We start from the raw sequence: 20,882 nt of genomic DNA, 5'->3' as shown, positions 1-20,882 counted from the left end.
CCCAGAGGAGGGGTGGCCCCGGGCCCCTCCATGGACCCACCACGCTGTGGGCTCTTCACCCCCCCACACACACACACACCCCTTCATCCCTTAACCTCATCTGCCTGCTCAGGCTGGCGTTCTGCTCATTTCCCTCCAGCCCCCAAGAGGGTGCCGAGCCCACCCACAACAGGGCCGCAAGGCATGCTGGAGGTCCCCAAACCCACACGACAGGGCGCAGACAGCGCGTCGGAGGGGCCACTGCAGAAACACACCATGGGGGGGGGTGATTTAGGTGGCGAGGGCGCTGGGCCCACCCCCGCCGGTGAGAGCAAGGCCTGCTGGGAGCCCTGGACTCACCAAGACACATTCCCACACAACGAGGAGGGGAGACCTGCAGAGGATGAGCCACAGGTCAAAGGTCAAGTGGGCAGAGAAACGGAAACTTCCAGGCCCACCCCAGGGACCCGGCTGCCTCCACCAGGAGGGCCCACATCCCAGCCATCTCTATGCACACGCACACCCGCGCCCCACCCGCCCGCCCCCGCGCAGCCTCGCTGACCACTCAGCTCGGGTTTCCGGCGGCTCGCCATGGTCTTCAGTCAACAGGAGGCCGGGACCTTTGATTAAACGCCGCTAATTTTTTATTGATCACACCGCGAATCATTTCATTTCCCATTACCGCAAATGCCTCCTATCGGGGATCCGCGAGGCGGTCTCTCTATTCAGTCTCAAGCAACGTGTCCCTTTTCAGGGTCTGCATTACGCAAAAATGAGAAAGCAGGCTACGTGGCTCATGAGTGCTTTTGTTTGAGAGAGAGAGAGAGGGGTGGGGGGAGAGAGAGAGAGAGAAGAGAGGAGAGAAGTTTCCATGCAGGAGAGGTCCTTCCACTTGGAATAAATATACATGAATCAAATGCAATCCCTCCCCGACTCTCACCAACATCAGCATTCGCGCTTATAATTTTTTGAGGCTTATTTTCACGGAAAGCCTATTCATAATTACTGCGCGTGCGCTCCCCAAACACTTATGTTACCAAAGTGTGAAATGTCTTCTAACACAAAGACGGCTCTCGGGGAAGTAATTACCGAAATGCATTCAGGGGCAATAACTCCCATTAGCTGTCAGCGGCAGGCCCCTCGGAAAGGCACTTGTTACGAAGGAATTATTGGTGTCGCCACTCGAGGCGGGACGGGCAGGCCGAACCGGGAGCGACGCCGCGTCCAGCCAGAAACCTGGGCTCCCTCATCGAGCGTCGCATTGAGTCGGAATCGTTCCCTCGAAGCTCAGCGAACGCGCACCTGACCGTCTATTGTGGAGGCGGTTTCCGAAGGCACCGGAGCGGAGCGGAGCGCGGCGCGGACTCCCGGCTCGCCGCGTGGAGCAGTTACCCCGCGTCCCCGGAGGCGCCACCACGAGCTTGTCACAACAGGGTCAGCGGCGGTGGCGGGTCCTGTTAATGCCAACGCGGGCCACCAACAGAACGCTCCGGAATTGTAAGTGGCCGAGCTGCTCGTCGAGGAGAGCCCAGATAGGATGAGGAGAGCGGGAGACTCTGCATCAAAGGCAGGAGAGGACTCCGGGGAGCCCGCGGGATGGGCTGAAGGGACGGGGCCCAGCGGCCTATTTCCTCGCCTCGTAGAAGGTACAACGGGGTCCGGGCAGCCATGCCCGCTCCATCGGGGGTGGAGAAACAGCCTGGGGGACCGGTGGATGCGGCACCAAAGGGGACTGAGGAGTGCCTACGTCGCCCTGCGAGCTTTGTCCCTGAGTCTTGGCGTGGCCGCGGGTCAGTCCGGTGGCCTCCAGTCTCTGCGCCTGTCTCCCCACCTGTACCAACATCCTGCAGCCGTGCCGTGTGGAGGATGTTAGATGAGTGAGCAGACAAGGAAGGGCCTGGGAGCCCCGTCCTGCTCCTGGCCTGGTCCCCCCACCTTCTCCAGGAGCCGCGAGAGTCCCACCTGGCCTCTGAGAGCCGGAGGGGGCGTGGGGACAAGAGCAGGGGGCCTTCCCGGGCTCAGGGGGCCCCACAGTCACCTCAGGGGACCCTCTTAGGCCCCTGTGAGCCTTAGTTTCCCCATCTCTAAAAAGGACACGCTGAAGCTGGCCGGCGTGGCTCAGTGGTTAAGAATCAGCCTATGAACCAGGAGGTCAAGGTTCGATTCCCGGTCCGGGCACATGCCCAGTTTTCGGGCTTGATCCCCACTAGGGGGCATGCAGGAGGCCGCCGATCCATGATTCTCATCATGGATGCTTCCATTCCTGTCTCCCTCTCCCTTCCTCTCTCTGAAACAAGTAAATAAACAATGGATGAGCCACTAAAAATGTTTAATAATTAAAATCTTTAAAAGCACCGAGGGTGAATGAATCAGGGGGTTTTAGATGAAGAAGCCTCTCCAAAAAGAGTGGCCGGTGTGGCTCAGAGGTTGAGCGTCGACCTATGAACCAGGAGGTCAGGGTTCGATTCCCCATCAGGGCACATGCCCAGGTTGTGGGCTCCATCCCCAGTGGGGGGATGTGCAGGAGGCAGCCAGTCCCTGATGTTCTGTCTCATCACGCATGTCTCTCTCTCTCCCAATCCACAGCCTTTTATCAGACCTGAGGCCCGAGGGAAAGCTCCCGGCCACGTGGCAGGTGTGTGGCAGATCCCCCCTCAGCCTTGAGCTCCTTCCCTCTGACCAGTGTGACGGGCAGGGGGAGGGGCCACAGCAGGGAGGGGAGTGTCTGGCTGGAGAAAATAAACAGCCCCCAAGGCTTTGGGTCTCCTGGCTCGGGGGCTGCTGTCTGTTTTACGCGCTGTGCAATCCCCGGCACAGACTGGTGCCTGGTGCACAGTAGGTGCACCGTATCTACTTGCTGAGTGGATGGGTGGGTGGATGGGTGAAGACTGAGAGGAACTGAAGACTGAGAGGGTCTGCATCCATCCCGGAAAGCAGACTCTCTGGGGCAGGGCCCTTTGCTGGATGGCACGCCACGTTAGTCCTTTTTTTTTTTTTAATATATTTTTATTGATTTCAGAGAGGAAGGGAGAGGGAGAGAGAGAAACATCAATGATGAGACAGAACATCAGTGATCGGCTGCCTCCTGCACACCCCCCAACTAGGAATGGTGCCCACAACTCGGGCATGTGCCCTGACCAGGAATTAAACCCTGACCTCCTGGTTCATAGGTCGACGCTCAACCTCTGAGCCACGCTGGCCAGGCCATGTTAGTCATTTTTAAGCAAATGCAGATTTTTACATTCGTGTCTTAAAATAAAAATAAAAAAATCAATGCTCCCTCTCTGACTTCTCACCAATTTCCGAGCCCTCCTGCGGGAGGCTGAGCCGTGACTCACGCGGAGTCGGAAGCCACCTTTGGGGAGCTGAGAATGGAAAGCAGCCTCGTGGAAGGAGGGCCAGGTACTGCGCAAATGCGTCCCTGGCCCCCTTCCCGGGGCACAGGCCGAGCGGAAAAAATTACTCGCGCTCTCCGCGCAGGAGAGGGTCTGGGCGGGGCTGACTCAGCGAGCCGGGGGCTGAGAAGTCCCAGCAGGCCGCCTCCGACGGCCACTCGTCACAGGCAGGACGTGGCCGGGATCAGAATCCCAAACAGCATCCGGAAACCTCTCCGGCGAAGTCCCTTCTCTGCCGGGAACAAGAGCCAGCTCGCTGGCACCCGCTGTGACCTCCTGTCCTATGGGGTAGGTGCCGTGACAGCCTCAGCCACCGACGGGAAACTGAGTCCCGGAGAGGGAAGGGACGCAGCCGGAGAGGGACCGGCGCTCCACCCGAGCACGAGGGCCTCCCAGGGCCCCTGGCTCTCCGCTCCCCTGGCCCAGCTCCCGCTGCAGAGACGGGCGGACCGGGAGCTCCGGGCCGCGGCAAAGACGGCCTGGCCACAGCCCGCAGCTGTCTTCTCTTTTTAAAATATATTTTTATTGCTTTCAGAGAGGAAGGGAGAGAGGGATAGAAACATCGATGAGAGAGAATCATGGATCGGCTGCCTCCTGCACGCCCCGCACTGGGGATGGAGCCCACAACCCAGGCCTGTGCCCTGACCGGGAATCGAACCGTGACCTCCTGGTTCATAGGCCGATGCTCAGCCCCTGCGCCCCGCCGGCCGGGCTCACAGCCCGCAGCTCTCCGCATGGAGAAGGCCGTCCCGTGTCCGCGGCAGTAAACAGGGATGAGGCTGGTGAAGGGGCACCTCCTTCTTAGGCCAAGGCCCCACCCCAGGGGGGCGGCCAGCAGCCCCGAGCCCCACCAGGCCTGGCCTCAGGAGTGAGGTCCCAGGAGAGACCCCGCTAAGCAGGGCACAGGCACAGGCAGCCGGGTGCTTACGGGAAAGGCGGGCCCAGCCCGGAGATGCCCCCGCGGAGGCTCTGCCCAGAATGCCAACGGGAACCCACGTTCCCCAATGCCGGGCGGGTACCAGGCCGGACAGTGGTGCCCCCCCGCCCCCCGCCCGGCGTTCTCCCCAGAACTGTTTCTCTACCCCGAGTATTTCTTTCCCACAAAAACGAAGCTTTGCTGTTCTCTCTGATTACAAAGACGCCTGCGCCCGACGTGGGAGGTGCGCGCGCAGGGGCCGGTCTAAAGCAGAGTCAACACGTCCCCACGCGGAGGTTCGCGCTGTGCTGACTTTGATGAACGAGATCTCACCTTTCCGGGACACACGCAGCAACGGTTTGACAAGAACGGAGTCCGAGCCGCACGCCGATCTGTCACCTTTTCACACTCCAGCGGCTCGGCTCTGGGCTGCGAACCTCTCCAGGGGATGGGGTTGGAGAGCCTGCCCCCAAAGCTGCGTATGGAGGGCCCGCGCAGGTCCCCACTCCCGGGCCAAGGTCCACCGGCCCCAGGAGAGGCACCCGGAGAGGCGGAGTTTCCATCTCAGCGAAGGGCTCCTTGCTGCTGGGCGCACCGGAGAGCCACTGCGTGCATCAGAGGTCCCACAGGCGCAGGCTAGCTTCTGGGGGTACCCCTGGCCGCAGGGCCACGTGCCGCAGCCCTTTTCTGAAAACAGGGCCCAGGAACCTATATTTTTACAAGCCTCTGTCTCTGTCCCTAAGTCCGGTCCCGCTGTCTTTAAAACAGGATGGCGCCCCGGCTGTTTTGCTCAGTGGTTAGCGCGTTGGCCCTCAGACCCAAGGGTCTCAAGCTCGATTCCCGGTCAAGGGCATGCACCTGGGTTGTAAGTTTTATGTTTTCTTTTGGTTTTGTTTTTTAAATATATTTTATTGATTTTTTACAGAGAGGAAGGGAGAGGGAGAGAGAGTTAGAAACATCGATGAGAGAGAAACATCGATCAGCTGCCTCCGGCACACCTCCTACTGGGGATGTGCCCGCAACCAAGGTACATGCCCCTGACCGGAATCGAACCTGGGACCTTTCAGTCCACAGGCCGATGCTCTATCCACTGAGCCACACCGGCCAGGGCTGGGTTCTAAGTTTGACGCCCCTGCCCTATCCGGGCGAGTTCGGGAGGCAACCAGCCGATGTGTCTCTCTCACCCCATGCTCCTCTCTGTCTCTGCCCTCCCTTGCACGCTCTCTAAAAACCAACGGGAGAAAGCACTCTAGGGTGAGGATGAAAGAGGCAGGGCTGACAGACGGATTCCCCATCACGATTCTGCAACGGCGGCTCCAGGAAAAGAACTTGCTTCGCGCATGAGCACAGAGTGGGTCTGCGGGGGGCCCACGAGCCCCGTGTCTGGGTGTCACTCACACGTGTGCACACGCATACACACATGCACGCTCACCACCGCTTCCTGCCCGGGGCACTGCGTCCGGGCCCCGCCTCCGTGCACCGAGCCAGGGAAAGTCTAGAAAATTCCCTCGCGGAAACCCTGGCCGGCGGGGCTTCCTCTCCTCTCTCCTCCGGACGCAAAGGAGGCTCTTCCCGCCGGGGCGTGCAGTCAGGACGCTTCCTGGGTTTCGTCACCGCCAGCCCCGCTCGCCAGGGCCCGCCGCCCTCCAGGGCCCGCCGCAGGGTTTCCAGGAAGCCCCTCTCTCTCCGTCCTTGGGGGAGTCAGGTGGGGGCAGAGAGCGAGCTGGTTCTGGGAAGCGGGGTCCCCTGGGAGCCACCTTCCCCGCTGCCCGCTGCCAGCTCTGACTCACAGGGACACCGGCCACAGGAAGGAGGGCGGCCCCAGGGCCACCGCACGCTCCTCTCCGCCGGCGACGCGCCCCCCTGTTCAGACGTGAGCGAGACCTGCAACACGCCAGGACCCAAAGCGGGCAGGAGGCGAACACACCCTCCCCCTCCGGTCAGGGAGACGGGCGGGGGCGGGGGGGGGGCAGGGGCAGAGACACAGAGAATCAAAATCATTTCTCAGCCCCAGCAGGTCTGGCTCAGTGGAGAGAGCATCGGCCCGTGGACTGAAGGGTCCCGGGTTCGATTCCAATCAAGGGCATGTACCTCAGTTGCAGGCTCCATCCCCAGCCCTGGTCGGGGTGTGTGCAATCGATGTGTCTCTCTCACATCGATGTTTCTGTCTCTCCCCCCGCTTCCTCTCTCTCTAAAAATCAACTGAAACATATCCTCGGGTGAGGATGAACAACAAATAAAAGCAAAATCACGTCTTCACACATTCAGCACTTTAAGGAATAGAAGAGGGGAGGGCGGGGCTGGGAGAGGCCTTGAGCCGGGAGGTCGGCGGCCTGGCTGCGGGCTGGCGGGAGCTGAGCTGCGGAGGATGAGCAGGAAGCGGGGAGGAGAGAGGAAGCGGGAGCACGGTGCAAAGGACCTGGGGAGACAGCTGGTCGGGTCCCCCCGAGAGGGGAAGGAGGCCATGTGTCTCCGGGGCAGGCGAGGGACGATTGACATTTCTTTTGAGAGCCAAATTTTTAAAACTTAAACTTCTTCTAACGCCACTTCTTCCAAATAGACTCACCCAGGCCGTGGTATTTTGTGGAAGAGCCACACTCAAGGGGCCAAAGAGCCGCATGTGGCTCGCGAGCGGCGGGTTGCTGACCACGGTACTAGGGGAAAGGGAATAAAGTATCAGAAAGTCTCGGAGGGGACCAACACCGAGCAGGGCCCACGGGATCAGAAGTGACGCAGGCCAAGAGGCGCCTCCAGCGCGGCGGTCAGGAAGGGCCCCTCGGGGAGGTCACGGGAAGGGAGGGTGTTCCTGGCGGCGGGCACAGCTGGTGCAAAGGCCCTGGGGCCAGAGCGAGCTTGGAGAGCTCAGGAGTTGGAAGGTCGGCGAGAGCAGGTGGGACCCGGCCAGGAGGGGATTGTGAAGAGGTCCCAGCAGGGCCCCCTCACCCTACCTACCATGAGTCCCTCGCACTCCTAACCTCACTGCGCTGACAGGGTTTTCCCCACCAGCACCCAGTCCGACGGGGAGGGCAAGGGTCTCCACGCAGGGTCCCTGCTGATTCCTGCCGCCTGGCCTCGGGGAGGGCTCAGTGTGTCTGTTTCACTACGTAATTCTCGGCACTCGGTGGTAACTACTCAATAACGGGAAGGTTGGGGCTGTCGCTGGGGTCCAGCCGGCTTTGTGAGGAGGTGAGCCTCCCATCCCTGGAGGCATTCAAGCAGAGCTGGAAGAACACCCACGGGGGCCCCCGAGGCGGGGACGATGGGGCTTCCAGGCTCCTTCCCACTCACAGAGCTGCCGGATCTGCCCCCTGCTCGGAGCCGGAGGGCCGCCAGCCCCTGACCCTGCTGGACGGCCAAGGACAGAGGCACCTGTGCAGCTGGGACGCCTGTGCGGGAGCTCAGAGGCCGCCTTAGTTCCTGGGTCACTTTTATTAGCATCACGAAGTGCAGCCCCTGAGGCTGCTCCACGGAGACGCTCCTGATGGGGCTGGGGGGGGGGGGGGGGGCGCGGAATGGGAGAAAAACCTTGGTGCCAACAGCGGCATGGTGCCCGGCGGAATGGACTTAAATCCTTCACAGGCCCCCTGGGCAGGGCACTTCCTGCGGACGACTGCAACGCGGCCTGCAGGGCCCGACTTCCTTTGTGTTAACTAATTTCTGACTCGGGTTCTCAGCTACTTATTTCTAGAACAATGTGCTGGCTCTCTCATCCCTGGTGCCCCCCCCCCCCGCCTTCCCTGCGCAGCAGGAGGAGGAGGGAGGTGTGGACAGCCACCTGGAAGGGGTGGGGTGAAGTGGCCGAGCCCTGTCCCTAGCAAAGGGGCGTCTCATTTGCAGCCTCTGGAGCCAGCATGCAAGAGAGGACCCCCAGAGGGATCTCAGAGACCCTGGAAGGTGTCAGGGTGGGACGTGACCCGGGGCAGAGAGGGTCCAGCCCCCGAAGGGACGCATCCTCTGCAGTAACGGCCGAGGCTCCTAGGACCCCGCGGGAGCACACTGCCTGCTTCGTCCTGCTTCCTCTGAGCCAGCGCACCTGGCAAGTCCTCCTTCCCACGGAAAGTTCCTCTGCGCCCTCCGAGGACACCTGTCCAGGGTGGGACCCGGCTCTGCGTACGATTCCTACCACACGCGGCTAAGCAGGGCCTCTGTCGCCGATGAAGGAGACGCCCACGGGCGCACAGTGTGGCCGCTGTAATCGTGCCTGGGACGCATCGAGGGGGAGGGGGAGGGAAGTTAGGTTTGTCCACGTGCTGTTCTGTCGCTGACGAGGCCGACGCGATCGGGGAGACTCCTAATGAGCCCCCGTGTAGGCGGGGTGCTCCCGGCGCCTCCTTCCCGCCACGCACCCTTTGTAAAGGGCAGTTGGTGAAAAGATAATAATAGCGATAATCATCATTGGCCCTTCGTGGAGCTGCGTTCCTGCCTGTGACTCAGATTAACCCTGGAGGTGTGTTGCCCGGACGCTGGCGGAAATCAAATGCCTGAGAGAGAGCGGTTCTGAGCAGCAGTGACTGAGACTCAGTGGCCCGCGAGTGTGGCCGGCTTCCTGCCCCGCCAGGCCTGGGCACTCAACAGGTCAGAAATGGAGCCAGGCCTGGGTGGTATGGTTCAGTGGTTAGAGCCTCGGCCGTCAGAATGAAGGGTCCGGGTTCGATTCCCGTCAAGGACACGCACCTCAGTTGCAGTCCCAACCCCCAGCCCTGGCCAGGGTACGTGTGGGAGGCAACCAATCCATGTGTCTCTCCCACATCAATGCATCTCTCTCTCTCTCTCTCTCTCTCTCTCTCCCTCTCTCTTCCACTCTCTGATTCTAAAAATCAATGGGAAAACATCCTCAGGTGAGGGCGAACAAAAACAAAAGTGGAGCTAGAGACGCCTGCCTCGGACGAGAGCAGGTGCCCAGGCGCGGCGGAGATGATGGCGAGGGGCCGGAAGCGCTCAGGGTGGAGGTGGAAGAAAGGGGGAGGCCGTGCCGGGTTTGCTGGCTAGAGCATGGCAGACCCTCAGAGCCGACTGCCAGGTCTCCACGCCCGTGGTTTTCAGAACCGACTGCTGTCGGCTGCTGCCCGCTCCCCTCCTGCGTGCCGCAGCGGTGCCGGGGAAGATGAGGCCCGGGACGTCCCGGCTCCGAGGTCCAGGGCTGTGCCGCGTAAATGATGAAAAGCAGACACACACCGGAGCGCCAGGCAGGCCGTCTCCCCGCCGCAGGGGGCGCCAGGCTGGACCAGGCAGCGTGGAGGGGAGGGAGGGACCGAACCTACCAGCTCCCGGCCCGAACCTGCCAGAACAGCCCTGCCATCAAGGTTGGGGACAGATGGGGCCAAGAACTTCCAACCTCCAGAATCACGTTGTTCTTTCTTTATCTATACAAGAGGGAGGGAGAGGGAGAGAGGGATAGAAACACCAATGATGGGAGAGAATCACTGACCGGCTGCCTCCTGCACGCCCCACACTGGGGATGGAACCTGCAACCCGGGCATGTGCCCTGACCGGGAATCAAACCAGCGCCCCTTCAGCCCATGGACCGACACTCTATCCACTGAGCCAGACCAGCTAGGATGACCCAGTATTTTTATTTTTTTTTAAATATACTTTTATTGATTTCAGAGAGGAAGGAAGAGGGAGAGAGAGAGAGAGAAGCATCCATGATGAGAGAGAATCATGGTGGATTGGCTGCCTCCTGCAAGTCCCCCACTGGGGATCGAGCCCACAACCCGGGCATGTGCCCTTGACCGGAATCGAGCCTGGGACTTCTCAGTTCGCAGGCCAACGCTCTGCCCACTGAGCCAAACCGGCTAGGGCCTGACCCAGTATTTTTACAGCACATGGCCCAGTCCCATAGATCTCTGCTCCTGAGTAATCGGCGCCACAGCCCCAGCACGCACACCGAGCCCCAGTCTCTCAGAGCCCTGATCTCCCTTCACACGTCACGCTGTGAGGCAGAGACCACTGGCTCCATTGTACAGGTGAGGAAACTGAGGCTCAGAGAAGTCAAGGGACTGAGCCCAGGTCCCAGGCAAGGGGCAGACGTGGGATTCAAATGAATGACCCGGCAGGCTCCACAGCCCAGTTCTTAACTGTTGGGCGATGGTGCCCTTCGGAGACATTCGAACAACCTGGGGCGCTTCACAGCCGGGGACGCAGGGAAGCCTGGGAAAGCAGCACTCGGAGCGGCCGGGGCCGCATCAGGCACACAGAGACGGGTCATCTCACGGATTCCCGCGGAGCTCCGAGTTTCAAATCACTCGTAGCCACGAACCTAGTTGATCCAACAGGTGGGGAGGCGGGTAGGAGAAGTTTTGCTGTCACCCACAACTGATAAAAAAGGAGCGATCAGAGAGGGGCAGACACAGCCCCAGGTCACACAGCAAGTTCCCATCGAGTTGGGCCCAGTCCAAGCAGGCCTCATCCCTCACCCCAGAAGTAGCCAGATCTCAGTAAGGCCCGCCCGAAACGTGCCCCGGGGCACCCCATTCCGGCGGGCACCAGGACACGGACGGGTTTCTCTGTAAGTTCACGCAGCCCTCCCGCCATGCCCACGTGCCCACACGCCCGCACGCCTGTCAGCCCGCCGCTCTGCCCTCCGTCTTCTCTGCTAATTAATTTGGATGGAGATGTCTTTCAAAGGAGACTTAGGCCGGGTCCTCCCCGATGCCTGTGAACCAATTTCATTACAACAGGAACCGTGTTGCCAAAACGAGAAACCCCCTCCTTTTTGGGCCTGTGCCCTTGAAGGCATCTTATTAGAAAAGACCATTTCTTAATTAACATTTTTGATCTTTAATCCATTACACGTCCCTTTAATCCTGCGCGGGTGCGGCGGGCCCACTTCCGCGGGCTCGCGCACAGCGGGACGGCCGTGGACCGTCTGCGGCTTCTGGACGCCACCCTGGTCTGGCCGTGGGCACATTTCCTGAGCGGGAGCCGGGGAGGGGGCTCGGCGCAGACACCCCCCGGGTGGGCCAGTCTGCAGACGCGAGTTCATTTCATTAACCCCTGAACCCCATCTCTTCTCGCCCCAGAATCTTTCCAGCAAAGGAAGCTGGGCTGGTCTCCCCTCCCATCTGCAGAAATCTCAGGCAACGTGTCCCCCTCTCTAGGAAGAGCTGGTCCCAGCAAGGTCCTAGCACCGCACTTTAGAAAGCTCTGGACCTGCCCAGTGATCCCCCTCCTTCCTGAAAGACTTTGGGGACCCTGCCTCCCCTGGGTTTCCTCCGACCTCCCTGAACTCCCAGCGTCTCCTCAATCTGCTTCGTCCCTCCTCCCTCCTCCCTCATCCCTCCTCCCTCGTCCCTCATCCCTGCCTCTGGTGCACGCCTCCCTGGACCCAGACCTAAACTCCTTTGTTCTGTCTGGGCGCACTGGCTGGGGGGTGGGGGTGCCTCCGTCCAGCTCTGAGCGCCAACCACACACTCTTGACACCCACATACACCCCGGTCCCAGCCTCCCCCCATCGGGACCGTCCTCCAAGTGCCCACTGATGCCCAAGAGGCATCTCAAACTCACGGCCAAGGCCGAGCTCTGCAGCCTCACCACCGTTATCCGCACCCAACGCCCCGTCTCCCCCGGGACCCCATCCCATGAAGGGCACCCCCAGCCCCCAGCCCCCCAGCTGCCTAGAGCCGTCTGGTTCCTCTCCTTCTGTCAGTCCCAACCCCCAATCTGGAGACCAGTTCTGTTGGACCAACCTCCCAAAGAAATTCTTTTTTTTTTAGTATATATTTTTATCGATTTCAGAGAAGTAGAGAGAGAGAGCAAGAGAGAGAAACATCGATGATGAGAAAGAATCATGGATCGGCTGCCTCCTGCACGCCCCCTACTCGGAATCAAGCCCACAACCTGGGCATGTGCCCTGACCGGGAATCAAACCGTGACCTCCTGGTTCATAGGTCGATGCTCAACCACTGAGCAACACCAGCTGGGGATGAGTTACCAAAAGAAATTCTTGACCTGACCCCTTCTCACCTCCCGACCTTGGCCCCGCCACCATCATCTCTCCCCTGGATGAGCGCCTGGGTGGGCTTCCCCCCTGCCCACAGGGGCCCTCCGCTCCCCACTCTCCCAGCTTCCCGTCACTCAGGGTCAAACCCCCAGGGCCCACGAGGACATGAGCCCCACGAAAGCTGCTGCCGCCTCCCCGCTCCTCCCTCACCTCCTGCCCCTCGGCCCTGGGTCCTCCGGGGTCAATGTGCTCCAGTGACACGGCTCACGCCTGCACGGCTCACTCCCTCTCTGCCGCCTCGACCCAGGCCTCTCTGCCCACCCGCCACATGGCCCTCTCCTCCCGCACCCTCCTCTCCTACTGGCCACCCTGCTGGTCGCGTCCCCGGGTAAACATGTGCGTATTTGTCCGCTGACTCTGTCACCTCCCCCACTAGACTGCGTGCAGGGGCTCCGCTGGCCTGTTCGCCACCCAGCACGGTGCCCGCACTTAGTAGGTGCTCAATAGCGCTTGCGACTGACAGAAGGAAGCCTGTCGGGATCCCGTCGGCGGTGACTCGGGCTCACGGCCGTCACCGGCCATCAGGACAGGCCCTGCAACACCAGCGCTGAGGCCGAGACAGCAGCAGCTGAGCGGGTGGCTAGACCTTCAGTAGAACTTCCCGGCCATGTGCATTCTGAGAGACTGTCCACCCCCAAAGAAGGCCAAGCCTCCAGCCGCACTATAACGACCTGCGATTGTGCCGTCGGCAGGTGGGGGCGGCAATGCGGCTCCGCACACACCTGCTGTGTGACACCAGGCAGGACGCCGGGCCTCTCTGAGCAGCACGACGATACCTGAGGTCAACCTGCTGCTTCGGGGAGTCGATGAGACCACGCCTGCTTGAGAGGGTGAGGGGCAGAGTGACAGCGAGAGGCGAGTCCTAGTCCTGCCCAGCCACTGACCCACTGGCTGCCCCCCATCTCTGCAGGAGCTGCAGACACACCCCAACTCAAGGCCAGGGCGGCCGGGCTCAGGGCAGTGGGCCCCCCGAGCCACCCACAGTGTGGAGCGCGGCCCCGCCCAGGCCCTGGCCTTCCTTGAGGGGCGGGTCCTAGGCAGCCGGGCCCAGGCCCCGGGGGTCCCCGCTCTGTGGCTTTGCAGGAGTCAGGGGCTCTGGCTGGAGTCCCAGGCTGGCCGCCTCTCTCTTCTTTGTCTCCACATTTGGGGAAGGCATTTCCTCCTGCCCGGGCCTGCGGGTCAGGTTTCCACCCAGATGGAAAGTCCCACCCAGGGGCCCCCAAAGGAGCGCTCACCATGGAAACTCCACAGGGCGCCCGCCAGACACAGGGCCAGTGGCCACTGCCGGGCCTTCCGCGGGCCGGGCCCACCGTCCTGCCCACCGGGTCGGGGAGGGCGCAGGAGGGGTTGGCACAGGACAAGGTCATACGCACGCTCGGAGCAGAGGGGGAGCGTGTTGGGGTGCATTTAGGCATGTATGTGTCTACAGAAAGACCCCGAACGAGAAGCCCCGCCCTGAGCCCTCTCCACCTTTCTGAGCCTCGGTTTCCCGGACTCTGCCCCTCCTGGAGGCTGGGTTGCACTCAGATAAAGCTAGCAAAGGCAATAGCCCTGTCAACAGTGAACATGGCGGGGGGGGGGGGGGGGGGGCGGCTGCTCCTGAGTGACAGCCCTCAGGTCCACACAGCTGAGAGGACAGACTACAGTCTGGACGGAGAAGGGGCGCGGTGGGCGAGCTGTCGCCGAGTTGCTGAGCTCAAAACCTAAGGATGCAAACGGCTTCCCAAACTGTGTTCCAAGGCTCCATGAGTTGGGGATGGGTAGTCCTCACAAAAAGGGGGTACTCTGCCCGGCCGGTGAGGTCAGTGGTTGAGCATCAACCTATGAACCAGGAGAACACGGTTCAATTCCCGGTCAGGGCACATGCCCGGGTTGCGGGCTCTATACCCAGTAGGGGGCGTGCAGGAGGCAGCCGATCATGATTCTCTCTCATCATTGGAGTTTCTATCTCTCTCTCCCTTCCTCTCTGAAATCAATAAAAATATGTTTTTTAAAAGGGGGGACTTTCTGAGGTCTAAGACACGTGAAGAGCCCCCCCCCCCCCAAGGTCCTGCGTGAAAGCAGTGCACCCGCCTGCATCCCACCAGGCTCTCAGCAAAGCGCTGGCCCGGGTGCAGCCGGCGAGGCCTGGTCGCTGCCCGGATCCCTCCCGGCCGCACTGCCGGTCACTCAGGGCTGGGTGTGCCCGGAGCCGGGCGCGTTTCCACAGTCAGCTTCAGAGAGATGTCTGTGTGCCGTGTGCCCCATCGTTACTGAGACCCGGCCTGCTGTTTGCTCAGTGATGACTGAGGACGCACAGTCAATGCCTCTGCACTTAGTGCCAGGCAGGACCAACGTTCCTCTGCCCCAAGCCCTGGAATCGGACAGAGCCGGCGTGCTGCCCTCCATCCTGTTTCTCTTTTCGCCTAGGCTGCCAGGAAGCTCACCTGCATAGTGACCCTGACCTGAGGCTTCTGACATTATTAGATGCCCAGTGCCACATGGGCACGTCGTCTTGTCTCATTAATAATCACCGGGGCCAGCATTAGGGGAGTGGGGGTGCCAGGCACCGTGCTGAACACGTGACATTTACGCACTCACGTACCCCTAGGACCGTGGCACCCAGCAGGGCCTCAGCACCACACTGTACAGACCAGCACACGGCGTCCTGGCCAGGTGAATAACTCCATCGAGTGCAACCTCACGGCCAAGCAGCTAAGTCACTGCGTATTCACTGCCCACTGTCTCCTCGCCTACAAGGTGTCGGGACCTGGAGCACAGGACACCTGCGTGTCCCTGTGGCCTGGCCCAGGACAAGGGACACCCGATAATTAGGTGATAAATTAGGTGATAAATTCAGGACTCAGACAAAGGTCTGTAACTCCAAAGCCGGTCCTTTTAGTCCTTAGGACTTAGTAACCCTAACCCTAACCTTAACCTTAACCGTCAAGGTAACCCTAACCCTAGATCTAAGTTTATTTCTCGCACAATCGTGATGAATTAATTAAAAACCAGCCCCTGCTCCCTGCCCGGCCTGGGCCTCGGTTCTGTGGGCCCCGTGCTCTGGCCACAAAGGCTCGGGGGCAGACACAGGGCCCAGCACAGATGGTGGAGCACGTGGGGTCTGCAGGAGGGAGAGGTCAGTGGAACAGGGTCACGTTTCCCCTCCTGGGACGCCCGGGCAGACTGGGCAGGACGGGCCTGGGCCGGGCAGGCATGGAGCAGGCCCGGCGGGCTGGCCCGGCTCACAGCAGCGGCCACTCTGGCCTGCGGGGCCAGCCCAGCGGGTGGGTGGGGGGAGATGCCCAGCCTGCTTCCTGCCCATGTGCGCTGGCCAGGAGCCCCGCAGCCAGCACAGGAAATAACAGGGGCCCCCAGAGGCCGCCCAGGCAGGCCCCGCTCTGAGGCCGCCAGGGAGGGAAGGAGGCCATTGTCGGCCTTTGTTTCAGCTTCCCCAGCATCGCTGGGCTCCCAGAGGCCCCTGGGAGCTCGCAAAGCCTCCCCCAAACACAGCTGTCCGGCCTCCCCCAGCCGGACACCGGGGACAGGCCCACCAGGCCCATGGCTCTTAAAGGGGCAGGTGCAGGGTGGAGATGCAGTCCTGTCCATGTTGGGGGTGGGGCGCCCTGGCCAGAGCTGGCCAGGCAGGGGAACAGACAGATGGGCGCTGGGGTCCACGTCTCACCCGGTGGGTCAGCCCAGCGCGGGGTCCCGCAGCAGGGGTGCGGATCTTTGGGTGGAAAAAATGTCTCAGGCCCTGAGGGCCCAACAAAGAAACCACAGACCATGGAGAGCAAGGAGGCCAGCTGGACGCCGTGGACAGCCGCCTGGGGGAGCACCATCCTCCTGCTGGAGACAGACACCCCAGGGGCAGGCCTCACTGCACATCTGCACGCCTAGGGGTGCAGGGGGGGTGGGGGGGTGCGCATGTCCCTGGTTGTACACACGCTCGTAAGTGTGTGCCTATGTGCACTGTGTATGTGTAGGCACCTGTGAGCACGCGCACACAGTCCTCCCGCAGTATCCACGGAGGACTGGTTCCAGGACCTGCGGATACCAAAACCCACGGATGCTCAAGCCCTTGCATAAGATGGCGTGGCGCCTGCATGCAACCTGCATTTGCTCGGCGGCTAGGCAGGCCGGGCCTGCACATCACTTCCTTCTCACGAGCTCAGTGTGGAGCGTGGCGCGTGGCGCGTGGTGCGTGGCGCATGGTGCATGGTGCATGGCAAATTCAAGTTTTGCTTTTTGGAGCTTTCTGGGATTATTTTCCTGAATATTTTCAATCTGCAGTTGGTTAAATCCTTGGTGCGACACCCACAGATACAGAGAGACAACTATACATGTGTGTGTGCACACACCTGTATGCACACTTGTGTTTGCATACACGCGTTGCATGCTTGTGCACGTGTGTGCATGTGTGGGGTGTAGGGGAACACATAGGTGAATGTCTGTATGTGTACACTGAGTGTGTTATGGGGGAGTAAGTATACTCAAGTATATGTGTGTGTGTGTGTGCCCCGATGTAAGTGTGTGTGTGTGTGTGTGTGTGCCCCGATGTAAGTGTGTGTGCGTGTGTGTGTGTGCCCCAATGTAAGTGTGTGTGTGTGTGTGCCCCGATGTAAGTGTGTGTGTGTGTGTGTGTGCCCCGATGTAAGTGTGTGTGTGTGTGCCCCGATGTGTGTGTGCGTGTGTGTGCGTGCCCCGATGTAAGTGTGTGTGTGTGCGTGTGTGTGTGCCCCGATGTAAGTGTGTGTGCGTGTGTGTGCCCCGATGTAAGTGTGTGTGTGTGTGTGCCCCGATGTAAGTGTGTGTGTGTGTGTGTGTGTGCCCCGATGTAAGTGTGTGTGCGTGTGTGTGTGTGTGCCCCGATGTAAGTGTGTGTGCGTGTGTACAGCAGGTAAGGGCACATGTAACTGTGTGTGTGAATGTGTGTGCATGTGTGCTTATGTCAGTGAGCGAGTACATGTGTGTGCACATGCCTGCACACGCAGTGACTCGTCGGTGGTCATGCACTGTGGAAGGGCACCCAGGTTTGTGCCACCACCAGTCACTCCTTCCCCCACGAGCCCTGGTGGCCGCTCCCGGATGGTGAGTCACAGTGACAGCCTGGTTGGGGTTCTCAGCACCTCGTGTTTGCCATCCCACAGGACCCATGACATCTCCACGGAGGCCCGGTCACCGTGACTTAGCAACGACAGAGTGGGCCCCAGACTCACACGAGACCAACCTGGTTCAGGAGGTTCCAGGGAGGAAGCGTCAGGGTGCGGTCCCGCTGGCCCCAGGATGCTCACTAGATGGGTATTGCTTCTATTGCTACTGCAGTTGCTGCAGTCATAGCGAGCTGCTGAGGACACCGCCGTGAGCAAGGCAGGCCTGCCCCTGCCCCAGAAGCTCGCAGGGCTGGCCGAACACTGAGCCCAGCGGCAGACTCGCAGAAGCCGAAATGTCTCCTCTGTACTGGGCTCGGTATCGGTGCGAGATGCTAGCTACTACCTAGTGTGGCAGCCAGCAGCTAACACAGGGCCCACAGCAAGGGCAGCGAGTGCTCAGTGTAGGCAAACGAAAGGCCTGGCTTAGCCAGGTGTGGCCTAGGATGCGAGTGTGTGATTGCGTGAGTGTGTGTATGAGTGTGTATGTGAATGTGTGCATGAGTGTGTGTGTGTGAGTGTGTGTGTGTCTGTGCATGAGTGTGTGTGCGTGTGAGTTTGTGCATGTGTCTGTGAGTGTGTGTGAGAGCGTGTGTGTGTGCGTAAGTGTGCATGTGTGTGCGTGAGTGTGTGCATGTGATTGCGTGTGTGCATGAGTGTGTGTGCATGTGAGTGTGTGTGCATGTGTGTATGCATGAGTGCATGAGTGTGTGAGTGTGTGTATGTGTGCATGAGTGTGTGTGAGTGTGTGCATGTGTGTGTGCATCATGAGTGTGTGTGAGTGTGTGTGTGTGTGTGTGTGTGTGAGTGTGTGCATGTGAGTGTGTGCGTGCATGTGTGTGTGCATGAGTGCATGAGTGTGTGTGAGTGTGTGTATGTGTGCACATGAGTGTGTGTGAGTGTGTGCATGTGTGTGTGTGCGTGCATGAGTGTGTGTGAGTGTGTGTGAGAGTGTGTGTGTGTGTGTGAGTGTGTGTGAGTGTGTGTGTGCATGTGTGTGTGTGTGTGTGTGAGTGTGTGTGAGTGTGAGTGAGTGTGTGTGTGAGTGTGTGTGTGAGTGTGAGTGTGTGTGTGAGTGTGTGTGTACGCATGCATACACCACACCTGCCTCAGTGATTTAAGAGAATGTCAGCTGAGCTGACAGCAGCCTCCAGCAGGACATTGGCTGCCGCAGCGCGGACCATACCCAACCCAGGAGCTGGGCCTGCAGAGCGCCCGCCCAGGAAGCCAGGGCCGGCCAGGCAACTCGATAGGGCTGACCTTGGCCATTTCCTCCTGGGCGCTGACCTGAGGCTGCAGGCTGAGTCAAGCCCCGCCCAGGGAAGGAGCCGGATCATGTGACAGCCTCGGGGCCTTGTCCACCTGGGAAATGGGCCCCGCCCCGCCCAGCAGGTCAGCATGAGTGAGGGTGGCCCCCTGAGGACTCAGTCCCACCCCAACCCTGCCACAGGGTGAAGACGGGAGTGCCTGCCCGCGGGGGCGATGCTTGGAGGCTGCCAGCTAAGACGGGGGGGGGGGGGGGGGGGGCCGTCCGACCCTTGGTCACTGCACAGATCCAGGCTCAGAGCCCAGCTCCGATCCAAGTGCCCCCGATGCGGGATCAATATCAGGGCTAACCCTGCAGAGCACCAGGTGCCGCCCGCGTGGAGTCCCTCCTACCATCCCCACAGCGGCCCGGAAGCAGGATGATTACCCCTAGCTCAGAGAGGGAAGCACAGAGAGGTTAAGGAACTTACACAGAGCCACACAGCTAGTGTCTCCAACCACCTCAAAGTGAACGAGGATCAGGCCCTGACCTGCCGAGGGCAAATACAGACAAAGGGGCAGAGGTGACGGTCTCCACCTTGGCAGGCCCTGCCAGCCACCAAGCCGGGCGAGGCTCGGGCAGCACAGATCAGGCGTGGTCACTGCCTGAAGGAGGAGCCGAGCAGCAAGGGACCTGGGCCCGCACAGAAGGAAGGCCATGGCCAAGCAGGGGGCAGGGAGGGCGGGGCAGGGCCAGCCCGCGGCCCAAAGGAGGGCACAGGACCGTGGCGGGACTCCCACGTGCACTTCCCGGAGGAGGCGTCGTCTAGGCTGAGCTGCTAGGGATGCGCTCGACGGACAGAGGGGCCAGACATTTGACGCCAAGGGGAGCGGCAAGAGGGCTTCCCGCGTCCACCCTTCCAGTCCGCCGCGCAGGGCTCCGTGCCAGCAGCGGCAGCTCCTGTGGAGCTGGTTAGACAGGCAGACGCTCGCCCCCCGCTCCCCACCCCCTGACCCTCAAAACCACAATCCTCGCTTTAACGAGATCGCCAGAGCGGAGCTGCACGCACGTCTGATTTTGAGCAGACCTGGTGTAAACCACACGTGGGCAACACAAGCGGGTCTCCCTCCCCAAAATCACAGGGACACTGTCACATCGCGCCCGCACGCACACGCACACGCACACACACACGCACACGCACACGCACGCACGCACGCCTGCCTGTGGCCCCGGTTTACAGCCAGGCTTCAGTGCCAAAGACCTGCTGGTCTCCCCCCACCACCGCGTGGGGTCCTCGGCCTGAGGGACGGTGACACCAGGAGACCCTGTCCTGGCCTCAGGGAGCACCCAGGCTTGGAGGAAGTAGGACCAGTCCTCCCTCTTTTGTTTATTTAATTGACTTTAGAGAGAGGAAGGAGGGGGGAGAGGCGGGGAGAGTGAGAGAGAAACATTGATGTGATTGATGTGAGAGAAACATCGATCGGTTGCCTCCTGCACGTGCCCCGACCAAGGATCAAACCTGCAACCCGGGTATGTGCCATGACCAGGAATCGAACCACTACCTTTTAGCGCATGGGAAGACGCCCAACCAGCTGAGCCACGCCGGCCAGGGCCAGCCCTCCCTCTTTACTGACCCCCGGAAAGCCCAGGAGCCCCAGGAGAGGAGGACGGGGGCGGGGACACAGGGCTTGCTGGGGTGAATGAACAGCCATGCAGAGCAGGGGAGGAGGGCAGAGCAGCACGGGGCACCGGCTGCAGGTACGAGACAAATGGCACCGAGTCCCTGCCCCGGAGGCAGCCCCAAGTCCACAAGAGAGGCGAACATCAGCCAGCCAGCCCCACCCCCGGACGTGGAACCAGCAGCCAGGCCAGGGGACAGGGAACCGGAGTCAGAGGAGAGACGCCACGCACGCTGCTCCACACACGCCCTGGCCCCCGGCACACGTGCGCGGGACAGACACGACACCGGAAGCGACATGGGGCGCCCGGCAGGGCCCCTGGCTGGTTGAGGGCCAGAGGAAAGGGTGGGCAGGAAACGCCACATCCCCCCGGACAACGGCCCCAAGTCAGCCCGGGCCCAGGATGCCTGGGGGAGGGGCAGAGAGGTCCCCAGGGAAGGACCGGGGCTGAGCACCTGGGCACACGCACACCAGGGCACCCCCTGCGCCAGGCACAGGCGCCCTGCCTCGCGGACTGCTCACCATGGTAACGGAGC

The 20,882-nt window shown here is 61.1% G+C and overlaps 1 protein-coding gene across 3 annotated transcripts in view; it reads right to left on the bottom strand.

The window, feature by feature from the left end:
* The window catches only part of ZNF423 (zinc finger protein 423), a 234,296-nt gene that overhangs the window by 158,368 nt on the left and 55,046 nt on the right, over positions 1 to 20,882 (bottom strand). Inside the window, exon 1 of one of the 3 annotated variants that reach the window (XM_079800239.1) lies at positions 6,382 to 6,431. The exons of the other annotated variants lie outside the window; for them this stretch is intronic. The gene's annotated coding sequence lies outside the window, so the exon portion shown is untranslated. Of the gene's footprint in view, positions 1 to 6,381; positions 6,432 to 20,882 lie in introns of those variants that run through there. 3 annotated transcript variants of the gene reach the window in all.

The sequence above is a fragment of the Cnephaeus nilssonii genome (genome assembly GCF_951640355.1).
Source record: "Cnephaeus nilssonii genome assembly, chromosome: 20".
Taxonomy (NCBI): Eukaryota; Metazoa; Chordata; class Mammalia; order Chiroptera; family Vespertilionidae; genus Cnephaeus; species Cnephaeus nilssonii.
Note: the sequence above shows the minus strand (reverse complement) of the source record. Positions and strands in the feature narration are given on the sequence as shown.